This window comes from Oncorhynchus clarkii, chromosome 25 (assembly GCF_045791955.1).
Source record: "Oncorhynchus clarkii lewisi isolate Uvic-CL-2024 chromosome 25, UVic_Ocla_1.0, whole genome shotgun sequence".
NCBI classification, from domain to species: domain Eukaryota; kingdom Metazoa; phylum Chordata; class Actinopteri; order Salmoniformes; family Salmonidae; genus Oncorhynchus; species Oncorhynchus clarkii.
Genome location: NC_092171.1, coordinates 4027010 through 4041008, shown reverse-complemented (window position 1 = coordinate 4041008; position 13999 = coordinate 4027010). Strand labels below are relative to the sequence as shown.

Below are 13999 nucleotides of genomic sequence, written 5' to 3'. Positions count from 1 at the left end.
TCCCCCCAGCAGGCAAATTGCACGCTCTGCACCTTAGTGACTTTTTATTGCTTTAATGTGGACAATGTTAAGAAGCTGTAGCAATTAACTCTGCTTGAGTAATGATTAGTTTATTGTCGGATTAGCTTATTGTGTATGTTACATGCACAGTAATCATTTGATATTAAAATTACTCTGGCAGTAAGCAGATTATGTAATAGTCATGTCAAAATCGGAGTAAGCACACGCCGATTAAAACACCTGGTTTTCCAAGCAATCTTTTGAATTATTCGGACATGTTTACACACCTTAATTGGCGTTCGTTCCAGCTGTATATTTGATCTGCACGTGTGCTAGCACCAGCCAAGCGAGCCTCCCTCTTTAGCGTGAGTGAAATGGGTTCGGGAACAACTGAATGTATGCGTCTTAGAAGTATATGTTTTTCTGCATTTATCAGGTAGCCTGATTTCAGATGTGTCCATGTAAACAGGATTATTAGGGAAATCGTTGCTCTTGCAAAGCCTGTATAGTTTTTAATTAAATGCTTTATATTAATCTGACTGTGTGCATTATTGTGTGCACTGATTCTCAATTTAAACAACTTTTTAGATCATGACTAGGCTTAATCTGTGTCTGATAAACTGGAACACAACAAATTAAGTCAAACCGCCAGATCACTAAGAACTTGTCTATTGGTTGTCATTCTCAGCGAGCAAAACCTACACTACCTCACTCACTTACTCACTGTCAGTGGTGGGAAAAGTACCCAATGTCACACTTGAGTAAAAGTTAAGATACATTAATAGAAAATTACTCAAGTAAAAGTGAAGTCACTCAGTAAAATACTACTTGAGTAAAAGTCTAAAAGTATATGGTTTGAAATATCCTTAAGCATCAAAAGTACATTTCTTTGCACAATATACTTAAGCATCAAAAGTAAGTTATTGCAAAACAGATGGCACAATTTAATGTTTTTTTTTCAGACACAGAGGCAGTAGGGATGACCAGGGTTGTTTTCTTGAGAATGCGTGAATTGGACCATTTTCCAGTCCTGCTAAGCATTCAAAATGTAATTTTGGGTGTCTGGGAAAATGTATGGAGTAAAAAGTACATGATTTTCTTTAGGAATGTAAGTGAATTAAATGTATAAGTTGTCAAAAATGTAAATAAAGTACAGATACCTGCCAAAAATGACTTAAGACGTACTTTAAAGTATTTTTACTTAGCATTTTACACCACTGCTCACTGTGTCCCCTAGTCCAATGGTATGCTTTGCCTTCCCCTGACCCAAGTGACCTGGAACAGTTTCACAATAGTCATCCCAACTTCCTCTCCCACAAACCACTCACAAGGGCAGCACGCACTGGTTTGAAGTCCTGCAGGGTTGGTAGTAAAGGAATACTATAGCGAATGGACTGCAGAAGTTCAGACTTTTCAAATGTGTAATTTAAGTGGAAGAAAACTGTGTAGGGTGAACTGTATGGGCTTTTACTAATTATATAATGGTAAGAGGCTTGATAGAATTTTAATTGCGTGTGTCAGCACCTGAGTGAATTTACTTTTCAGGGGAAAAGGAGTCTGACAGAAGTCAGAAATTCAATTATTGCAAATATTTGTTTTTTTTTAACATTGTCCTTTCGGAAGCCTATTTGATGTGCACAGCGTCGCGTTTTGTGATGGAAGGAGTTGACACTTAACCCTTGTAGTCTTAACATTCTGTATACTCCCCATGTCTGAAGGGTAAAAAATGTCACGCCTTCACTAAACCCCTAAAATAAAGCAGCTTAATTTAATTTTAAACCCCGAATCTATTTTTCATGAAGAAACAACCTGTCATTCATAACAAACGTTGTGAATATCTGGGTTTTCCCTCTTCACAATGCAGAAAGTCTGCATTTAATCAGTGGACACCACTCCTTTTTCTTACACACCTGTAATAATTGTTTTCTTTACTAAAATAGAGGTTATTTATTATTGCTAAAGGTACTGCATAGGTGTAAAAAAAAATTTTGCAATAGATATCACTTCTATAGCCTAAGAAAGTAGCAGAAATGTGCAGGAAGTAGTTTTGAATGCATTTTATTGAAGGGAAACAATAACAGTCTTTGAACTATTTGGCAAAATAGTGGTATATACTTATACTGTACAATGAGGAATTCAACTACATTCTCCCATTTTTCAAACCATTGCCCCCACCCACAAGGTGTATAAACAACAAGAAAAATAAAATAAGAATAGATACAAAACAAAAACTTGAAGGACATAAATCAATCAACTCTAATTAGCACATGTAAAACAATATGCAAGTGTGTGTGCATGGACTTTGCTTTGTTTTACTACAGTCCTTCTTTGGGGGGTAGAATTGAATTGGCATCTCCTCCTCTTGCCTGCCCCAGCTGGATCAGGACAAGATCAGGACAAGATTCAGCCCCCTGAACAGCTTTGCAAGCGCTGCAGAGGCTGTTGTGCAGGGGAAGTGCTCCCTTTCTTTGAATGTATGGGGTTACAAGTGCCTTTCCCAGCTCCTCCAGGAACAACCTCCTCTTGTTCCGCTTATCATGCATCCAGGTAGGGTTGATCTTGTTCCGTATCACGAAGGCATTGTATCAATGATGTTATGGAAGATGACCAGGGGCCAGCTGGCAGTCATCCTCCTGCAGATGGAGAGTAAAAGTTCTAATCACCTTGTCCAGGTTGTCCATGCCTCCTTTGTTATGGTTGTAGTCCAGGATGATGGCTGGCGTCCTGTCCTCACGATCACTGATCTCAGCCGTTTTGTGCAGTGTGCTCAGGAGGATCACATTATAGTTCCTCTTTGGGAGGTAAGAAACTAGAATGGTGGTGGGGGTGAAGACAAACTTCAATGAGAAGCCCTCTCTCCCCCTTGTTGTGAGGAGTGCAGGGGGGAACTCAGGCTTGTTCTTTCTAACTGTGCCAACCATGGTGATCTTCCTCTTCAGGAGATGCTGGCTGAGTTCATAAGAGGTGAAGAAATTGTCACGTGACATTGTGTCCCCTCAGTCCATCTGTCACATCAAGCACAACCCGCATCCCCTGGTTCTTCTCCGGGTCTCCACTGGTCGGCTTCCCTGTGTAGACTTGCATCTTCCAAGCATAGTTGGATTGTGCATCACAGGCCACCCATATATTGATGCAATATTTTGCTGGCTTGCTGGGCATATACTGCTGGAAAGGACAGCGACCTTTTTACTAAAGAGATTACTATCCGTGTCACAGAAAACAATCATATAAATCAATGATATTAAAGCAATACATAATAAAATTAAGAGTGAAAATCAATTACATTACAGATATGAAAATAAAAATGTACCTCTGAATTGAACCAGTTGCTCATCCACTGTTACTTCAGGCCCAGGGTAGTAGAGGTACTTCTCCCACTTTGTCTCTCACACATCTTGTGTGACCTTTTCAAGGTTATCAAATCGTAGCATTCCTGAGAAAGTGTGAAAGACTTTCAGTGGCATCGTGGCACGGAAAATCGCCCTTCCACTCTCTGCATCCCAAAGACTACATGTAGCCTCACCTCGGGACCTATACACACCCGCTAAGATTAGCAGCCCTATGTATGCACACAGGTCAATCTCATCCATCCTTTTCCAGTTGTCTCCATATTTACGGAAATGCTCCAAATTTGTCATCCTGCCCTGGTTGTCATATGGTGACAAGGACCATGTTATTTTTCTGTTCTTTGACAAAAATGTCTCTCTTTCAGCTTGGGGGATTTCTTCTTCATCTGAAGATGATGCATCGTGCTCTGGGTTGTATTCTTCCCCATTTTCTTCTTCAAATACCACCTCTTCTAAATCATTGTTCTCTTGTTCCTCCTGGACAAAATCAGATCTACAACCTGTTGGGCCTTGAAATGTGCACTCATGGCTTCAGCAAAGAGAGAACTTGGGGGACTGTCATCTGCAGCACCTTTATAGCCTCTGATTGCATTCCACATTAGTAAACAATGCTTTCAATAAATGTTTATTTTGTCTGATAACTTGAGTCGTGTGGGGTCGTGGAGGGGTGATGCTGCACATGCACAAAAAAGTTGTAGTTTTATCTGAGTTCAATCAGTAGCACACAATCTCAATTTCTCGTGTGTGTGTGTGTGTGTGTGTGTGTGTGTGTGTGTATATATATATATATATATATATATATATATTTTATAACAGCCAGGTCAAAAATGACCCTAAGACAACCTTTGTACCCTGGTGGTGTACAGCTTTCATGGAAATATGAACACATGCGATGTTCCACTTTTTCTAATGTTGGGGTCACTCTCGGAAAAGTAATCAAATTTCAAGTTGAAAAAATATAATTTAGGGGGTTTTCTCTGCTGTTAAACATTTGCATAATGTTATCTGACATTCATATTTTAACATTTATTTTGTAATTTATGGAGAGTCTTTCAAGTCTAAGATTTTAATTAAACTAAATCGAAACAGAAAGAAGTGTGTTCTCAGTCTGTGTTCCACACTCGCGTTTTGCTGTATTTGCGGAGGCTCAAACGGGATCTGTGGAGATCACAGCTGATCAACAAGGATTTAGAGAAGCGAGCTTACCACAGTCCAGCTTACACAGTGCCTTCAGAAAGTATTCATACATCCATTTTTCATGTAGCGACACAATCTTGATTTATTTTTCATTCTTCCTTTCTCATCTCTCTATCGCAAACACTTTTGTCTGTGTGAACAGCTCCTCATCTTCCGAGAACTAACAAGTCCATGTCCCTCTGTGTCTCCCGCTCTCCCAGAAGAAATACTGTCAGGGAGATATAAGCTAACTTGACACAAACCATACATTTTTATGTTCAGTCTTTCCACCCTTCTTCCATTATTCATCGTTTGAGCAAAGTATGACTACTGATGGGTAATGATATATCAGTAAGGGACAGTGAGAAGGAGTCGGAGCAAGCTGGGAAAAAACAGATGAGAAATAGAATGAGATAACATGAGTAAAAGAGAAAGAAATGCAAGGAAAAAGACAGGGAGAGAACAGTTAGTGAGAAAAAGAGAGATAAAGGGGAGTCAGACACAGACAGAGAGGAAAGACTGTGAGAGGGAAAGAGAGACAGACAGAATGAGCGGCAACCCAATGATAGGCAGAGAGTAAACGAGGACAGCAAACTCCCTCTGGCATTTGATTTGTCTCATTTATTTTCACCGTGATTTAATAACGTATTTTTGGTCAGGCTTATTGACCGACCGCATCCCTGTCTCTAAGGTGTAAAAAGGACTCCAGGCCTAGCGAGCTGCTGTCTGCCTGACTGCTTTATCAAAAAAAAATCTAAACAAGTAGGCCAAATCATTATACATATGACGGGCTGTAGTCGGAGCCCCTCCTGAAAGAATCATGATCCATCTGTGTTGCCTCAACATAGTTCAACAGGGCCAGATTGACAGTGGGAGCGCATGACCGTAGGAGTTTAGTGAGAATGCACAAACGGATCTGAGACCAGGCTTAATTTTTCTTGCTCAGGAAGTTATTAGCGCTGCACTAACGTGGGGACCGTGCACCATCCTAATTTTTCCCCGCCCCCGCAAAGAATGATCCATTAGAAGGAGTTCCATACAGAGGAAATGTATATAATTGAGTTTTGGGTGAGTGGTATTGAGGAAGATGGATATACCTGCTTCCTCTCGTTATCTTCTTAGGGGTGCTTAATGATTTTTCTCTTCCTCTACCTGGGGTGGTGATGACTTATCGGTGGTCAACTCGTAGTTTCAAGCATCAGGAAGCCGCTAACGCGTTCTGAGTGGAAAAATGAGCTAGGGAATGGACACATATGCTAGTGAATCAAATTATTTAAAAAAAGGATGGTAGAGAGGAAGGAGATGTAAGGAGATTGAATTTCTTTCCCTAGTCATTATTAGCACAGACAAAGACATTAGACAAATATATATTGCAGCTGGACTTTTTCATCTTGCAAACCCAATCTGTTTACGGAAATCCTTGAAATTGAAATTGACAGAGAAAAAGAAAGAAGACATTGTCAGAATATGTGGGAAGTTGAGTTTTATCTTAGCTGTGCTTAACGACAAGTGCATCTACCGTACCTACTAATGATCATTTTAATCTCCAAAAAAACCTCTCACATCTAGTAAACAGAATTCATCAAACCTTTCAACCAGAGACACAGTGCAAGACAGAGAAATACTCAAATGTCTGGGAGTAAAACCCTTATAAAGAACCATTTTGCTCTCCTTATCCAACTCCACAAACTGCATATTCAATTCATTCATATTCCTTCCCAGTTCTTCATACAACTTCAGAGATATGACTTCATTTGGTTGCAGCTTTGTTCAGTGACTTGTGTGTGTATAGTGTTCATTTTAGGAGACCAGTGCCAAGCCTCACCCATTAGCGCCAAGCCTCAACCTAAGTGTCGCCCACACCCTCTGTTTGAACTTGGTATTATCAAAAGGTAGTTTGTATGATCACATAGAGATGAATATGTATATGATCGACTATTGTCACGTGTTAAGGACAAATAATTAAGGCTTCACTAGGGTAGGGGCAGCATTCGGAATTTTGGATCAAAGCGTGCCCAAATTAAACTGCCTGCTACTCAGGCCCAGTAGCTAGAATATGCATATAATTGGTAGATTTGGATAGAAAACACTCTAAAGTTTACAAAACTGCAAAGATATTGTCTGTGAGTGCAACAGAAATGATGTTATGATGACTGTGAGTATAACAGAACTGATATGGCAGGCAAAACCTGAGGAAAATCAATCCAGGAAGTACTATTATCTTGAAAGGCTGTTTTTCCATTGGAAGCCTATCCACCATACAAAGACTCAGGACCCAGTTCACGATCTCTATGGCTTCTTCTACATGTGGTCAGTCTTTAGGCATTGTTTCAGGCTTTTACTCTAAAAATGAGGGAGATACAGCACTTTCAATGAGTGGACAATGTACATTTCCAGAAATGAGTCCAGCGTGTGATCGTCATCGGGCATATCTTGTTTCTCCTTTTCTATTGACGAAGCTTTTGTCTGGTTGAAATATTATTGATTATTTATGACAAAAACAACCTGAGGATGGATGTTAAAAATCGGTTGACATGTTTCTACAAACTTTTATTGTACTTTTTTGACTTTTTGTCTGGATGTTGAGAGTGCGCTTTGTGCCTTTGGATTACTGAACTAAACGCACCAACAAAATTTATATTTTTGGACATAAAGAGGGACATTATCGAACAAAACAAACATTTATGGTCTAACATGGAGACCTGGGAGTGCCATCAGATGAAGATCTTCAAAGGTAAGTGATTAATTTTAACGCTATTTCTGACTTTTGTGACACCTCTCCTTGTTTGGAAAATGGCTGTATGGTTTTCTGTGGCTAGGCGCTGACCTAACATAATCGCATGGTGTGCTTTTGCCGTAAAGCCTTTTTGAAATCTGACACAGCGGCTGGATTAACAAGATGTTTATCGTTAATCCTATGTATAAAACTTGTATTTTTCATCAATGTTTATGATGAGTATTTCTGTAATTTGATGTGGCTCTCTGAAATTTCACCGGATGTTTGTTTGAGACAATGATTACTGTACATAACGCGCCAATTTCAACTGAGGTTTTTGGACATAAAGATTAACTTTATTGAACAAAACACACATTTATTGTGTGACATGAAGTCCTGTGAGTGCCATCTGATGAAGATCATCAGAAGGTTAGTGATTAATTTAATCCCTATTTCTGACTTTTGTGAGCCCTCTCCTTGGTTGGGAAATGGCTGTATGGTTTTTTTGTGACTAGGCGCTGACCTAACATAATCGCATGGTGTGCTTTTGCCGTAAAGCCTATTTGAAATCGGACACTGTGGTTGGATTTACAAGACGTTTGTCTTTAAAATGATGTATAACACACATTTGGCGCCCTGCAATTTCACTGGCTGTTGTCGAGGTGGTACGCTACCGTCCCACTGGTACCAGGGAGGTTTATAAAGTTAAAGTAAAGTATACTATCATCAGAATGATCTAGCGAGTTGAATTAGCGGCTGGCAACACTTTTGTCAGGTATTGTCAGGTTTGTTTATGCTTTGGCTTAGGTGTGTGTGTGTGTGTGTGTGTGTGTGTGTGTGTGTGTGTGTGTGTGTTTACATCTGTAGGGTGAACAACAACCTCCTCCACCTTCTGAACTCACTGTAGCGTAGGGGAGGCAGCATGAGGCTCAATCAATGAATATCAATTCAATCATATCCATCTCAATGCACTCATTCACATTAATTTCCCCTCCTACGTCTCTGGGCCTTGATCATTGTGGCAGAAGCCTGGAAGTAATGAAGTTTCTTTGATCCAAGTGCAGGACAGGAGCACTCGTTCTTTGGGAAAGCCCAGAGGAAGCGACTTTTGCTGATCTTACATCAGTGGCCATGCTGTGAACAGTGTGTAAAAGTCTTGCACCTGACCTGAGAACAATGAACATTGTCCATTCTGATGAAAAACTAGAGGGAGGATGTTCTCCTTGACACAACAACAGTGGGTCTATTCTGTTGCCCAAGGTTATAGCCGTATTGGGTCGTGTTCATTATGCACCAAACTGATAAAAACTTGGCCCCATGTGATTATTTGGTCGACAAGGTTGGCAGCAGTGGTGTAAAAATACTTTTTCAGTACTTCTTGTTGGTTTATTTGTACTATTTATATTTTTGACAACTTTTCCTCTTACAACATTCCTAAATAAAATCATGTACTTTTAAACCACACCTGTTCCCTGACACCCAAAAGTACTTGTTACATTTCGAATGCTTAGCAGGACAGGAACATGGTCCAATTCACAGACTTATCAAGAGAACATCCCTGGTCTTCTCTACTGCCTCTGATCTAGCGTACTCACTAAATACAAATGCTTAGTTTGTAAATGATGTCTGAGTTTGAATGTGCCCCTGGCTATCTGTAAATAAATAAAAAACACATTGTGTCATCTGGCATGCTTAATATTAGGATTTTAAATTATTTATACTTTTACTTTTGATACTTAAGGATAGTTTAGCAATTACATGTACTTTTTATACTTAAGTATATTTAAAACCAAATACTTTTAGACTTATGTTCAAGTAGTATTTTAGCGGGTGATTATCACTTTTACTTGAGTCATTTTCTATTACAGTTTTTTACAATCGCTTACACACTAAAAGTGGTACTTGAGGCACACTCAGTAAAAACATTAACTCATGTACCTAGTCTTCAGACCAAGTCTGCAAAACTACAAGCACATGATCTGCTTTAAACTCAGTTTGCAAGTGTAAAACACAGTTTTTGCAAAACCCTGAACACAGTTCTCTACATTAGACACATCATTCAAAACTAACAGGTCTTGTGTTTCGTTTGGAAAAAACTGCCATGCAAAATGCCACACTCATTTACCGATTACATACACCCAGTACTCACGTGTGAAAACACTTCTAGCTAAATCAGAGCTTGAGTACTATAAATAGGCTTCAGGTTGGCACAACAATGGAGGCCAATCTAGGCAGAGTTGCAAAGAAAAAGCCATATCTCAGACTGGCCAATAAAAATAAAAGATTAAGATGGGAAAAATAACAGACAATGGACACAGGATACCTCTGCCTAGAAGGCCAGCATCCCGGAGTCACCTCTTCACTGTTGAGACTGGTGATTTGTGGGTACTATTTAAATGAAGCTGCCAGTTGAGGACTTGTGAGGTGTCTGTTTCTCAAACTAGACATTCTAATGTACTTGTCCTCTAATGTACTTGTCCTCAAATTCTGATACTCCAGATACTCGACTAGTCTAAAGAAGGTCAGTTTTATTGCTTCTTTAAGCAGGACAACAGTTTTCAGCTGTGCTAACATAATTGCAAAATAGTATTCTAATGATCAATTAGCCTTTTAAAATGATACACTTGGATTAGCTAACACAATGTGCCAGTGGAACACAGGAGTGATGGTTGCTGATAATGGGCCTCTGTACACTCTGCAACCTTCTTTAGACTATTCCTTCCAAAAAAATATCAGTTTCCAGCTACAATAGTCATTTACAATATTAACAATGTCTACACTGTATTTCTGATCAATTTGATGTCATTTTAACGGACCATTTGCTTTTCATTCATTCATTTTCATTCAAAAACAAGACATTTTTAAGTGACCCCGAACTTTTGAAAGGTAGTGTGTTTTATGTGAAATATTAGCTTTTGTCTGAGGCCGAATAAGACAGGAAACCCAAAAGCTAATTTGACCTAAGCACTAAGCGTTATTGATATACTGTACTTCAACAACAGATGTACTCACATTGAATGGGTTGATAAGGATTCAAACCTTCTCACAATCAGCCTAATACATACTCTTAAAGGTTTACCCCTTAATGTACTTTTTTTTCTCTCTGTAAGACATACCATTCCACTCATTTTTGTATTTTATTAGGATCCCTATTAGCTGTTGCAAAAGCAGCAGCTACTATTCCTGGGGTCCACAAAAAACATGACATAATACAGAACATTAATAAACAACAGCTCAAGGACAGAACTACATCAATTATTTTTTCTTCTTCACAAAAGGCACACGTAGCCTACATATCAATACATACACATTAACTGTCTAGGTCAAATAGGGGAGAGGCGTTGTGCCGTGAGGTGTTGCTCTATATGTTTTTTGAAACCAAGTTTGCTGTTCACTTGAGCAAAATTAGATGGAATGGAGTTTGATGCAATAATGGCTCTATATAATACTGTAAGCTTTCTTGTATTTGTTCTGGATTTGGTGACTGTGAAAAGACCCCTGATAGCATGTCTGGTGGTGTAAGTGTGTGTGTCAGAGCTGTGCGTAAGTTGAGTATGCAAACAATTTGGGACACATTGTTTCTTATTAAAAGAAGTGATGCAGTCAGTCTCTCCTCAACTCTTAACCAAGAGAGACTGGCATGCATAGTAATTATATTAGCCCTCTGATTACAATGAAGAGCAAGACGTGGCGCTCTGTTCTGGGCCAGCTGCAGCTTAATTGTCTCTCCTTGCAGCACTCGACCACATGACTGGACAATAATCAAGATAAGACTAAACTAGAGCCTGCAGGACTTTCTTTTTGGAGAATGGTGTCAAAAAAACAGAGCATCTCTTTATTATGGACAAACCTCTCCCCATCTTTACAACCATTGAATATATATGTTTTGAACATGACAGTTTACAATCTAAGGTAACATCAAGTGATTTAGTCTCCTCGACCTGTTCAACCGCCACACCATTCATTACCAGATTCAGCTGAGGTTGAGTATTTAGGGAATGATTGTACCAAAAAGAATACTCTTTGTTTTAAAAATGTTCAGGACCAGTTTATTACTGGCCACTCATTCAAAAACACACTGCAACTCTTTGTTAATGTCACGTTTGTTGTAAGAATTATCGGACCAAGGTGCAGTGTGATATGGTTTCCACATATCTATTAACGGAAACACATAAAAACAAATAAAGAATGAACGAACGAACATGGCGTGCTCACAGGCAACTACACATAAACAAGATCCCACAAACACAGGTGGGAAAAAATAACTACCTAAATATGATCCCCAATTAGAGATAACGATTACCAGCTGCCTCTAATTGCAATCATACAAAACACCAACATAGAAAAATAAACTAGAACACAACATAGACATAGATACAGTGGGGCAAAAAAAGTATTTAGTCAGCCACCAATTGTGCAAGTTCTCCCACTTAAAAAGATGAGAGGCCTGTAATTTTCACCATAGGTACACTTCAACTATAACAGACAAAATGAGAAAGAAAAAATAATTATGGTGAAAATAAGTATTTGGTCAATAACAAAAGTTTATCTCAATACTTTGTAATATACCCTTTGTTGGCAATGACAGAGGTCAAACGTTTTCTGAAAGTCTTCACAAGGTTTTCACACACTGTTGCTGGTATTTTGGCCCATTCCTCCATGCAGATCTCCTCTAGAGCAGTGATGTTTTGGGGCTGTTGCTGCGCAACACGGACTTTCAACTCCCTCCAAAGATTTTCTATGGGGTTGAGATCTGGAGACTGGCTAGGCCACTCCAGGACCTTGAAATGCTTCTTACGAAGCCACTCCTTCGTTGCCCGGGCAGTGTGTTTGGGATCATTGTCATGCTGAAAGACCCAGCCACGTTTCATCTTCAATGCCCTTGCTGATTGAAGGAGGTTTTCACTCAAAATCTCACGATACATGGCCCCATTCATTCTTTCCTTTACACGGATCAGTCGTCCTGGTCCCTTTGCAGAAAAACAGCCCAAAATAATGATGTTTCCACCCCCATGCTTCACAGTATGTATGGTGTTCTTTGGATGCAACTCAGCATTCTTTGTCCTCCAAACACGACGAGTTTAGTTTTTACCAAAAAGTTATATTTTGGTTTCATCTGACTAGATGACATTCTCCCAAACTTCTTCTGGATCGTTTAAAAGCTCTCTAGCAAACTTCTGACGGGCCTGGACATGTACTGGCTTAAGCAGGGGGACACGTCTGGCACTGCAGGATTTGAGTCCCTGGCGGCGTAGTGTGTTACTGATGGTAGGCTTTGTTACTTTGGTCCCAGCTCTCTGCAGGTCATTCACTAGGTCCCCCCGTGTGGTTCTAGGATTTCTGCTCACCGTTCTTGTGATTATTTTGACCCCACCAGGTGAGATCTTGCGTGGAGCCCCAGATAGAGGGAGATTATCAGTGGTCTTGTATGTCTTCCATTTCCTAATAACTACTCCCACAGTTGATTTCTTCAAACCAAGCTGCTTAACTATTGCAGATTCAGTCTTCCCAGCCTGGTGCAGGTCTACAATTTTGTTTCTGTGTCCTTTGACAGCTCTTTGGTCTTGGCCAGAGTGGAGTTTGGAGTGTGACTGTTTGAGGTTGTGGACAGGTGTCTTTTATACTGATAACAAGTTCAAACAGGTGCCATTTATACAGGTAACGACTGGAGGATAGAGGAGCCTCTTAAAGAAGTTACAGGTCTGTGAGAGCCAGAAATCTTGTTTGTTTGTAGGTGACCAAATACTTATTTTCCACCATAATTTGCAAATAAATTCATAAAAAATCCTACAATGTGATTTTCTGGATTTTTTTTTCTAATTTTGTCTGTCATAGTTGAAGTGTACCTATGATGAAAAGTACAGGCCTCCCTCATATTTTTAAGTGGGAGAACTTGCACAATTGGTGGCTGACTAAATACTTTTTTGCCCCACTGTATACCTGATCACCCCCTAGTCACGCCCTGACCTACTACACCATAGAGAAACAATGGCTCTCTATGGTCAGGGGTGACAGTTAATGGTTTCAATGACTTCATTAGCTGTGGTTGCTGATGCGTATATGGTTGAATCATCAACATACATGGACACACATGCTTTGTTTATTGCCAGTGGCAGGTCATTTGTAAAAATATAAAAGAGTAGAGGGCCTAGAGAGCTCAGCTGTGGTACACCACAATTTACAACAGAGAAGCTTCCATGAAAGAAAACCCTTTGAGTTCTATTAGATAGATCGCTCTGAATCCACGATATGGCAGAGGTTGAAAAGCCCTAACACACATTTTTTTCAACAACAGGTTTATGGTCGATATCTTTTTTTAAATATTATTTTACCCTTTTTTTCTCCCCAATTTTCGTGTGTATCCAATTGGTAGTAGTTACAGTCTTGTCTCATTGCTGAAACTCCCATACGGACTCTGGAGAGGCGAAGGTCAAGAGCCATGCTTCCTCCGAAACAACCCAACCTAGCCGCACTGCTTCTTGACACAACTCGGAAGCCAGTCGCACCAATGTGTCGGAGCTACCATCCTCAGTAGCTCCATCTAAATTGTCAATGCCAGGAGGTTTGTCATTGTTGAATAATAACAATGATGAACGATGGAGTTGAATCTGTCTTTCTGCCCGTAATTTAATTGAAAGTATTCCAAAGTTTTTTTCCCATCATTCGTTATATCATTGATCTTGGCTTCATGTTACAGTTTCTTCTTCTACTTGTTGAGCTTAGTCACATAATTTCTCAATTTGCAGTAATTCAGCCAGTC

At 39.7% G+C, this 13999-nt stretch overlaps 1 protein-coding gene across 1 annotated transcript in view; it reads left to right on the top strand.

Annotated features, from left to right (window-relative positions):
* Positions 1-13999, top strand: part of LOC139384000 (c-ros oncogene 1, receptor tyrosine kinase) — a 678262-nt gene that overhangs the window by 269713 nt on the left and 394550 nt on the right. The gene's annotated exons all lie outside the window — the stretch shown is intronic.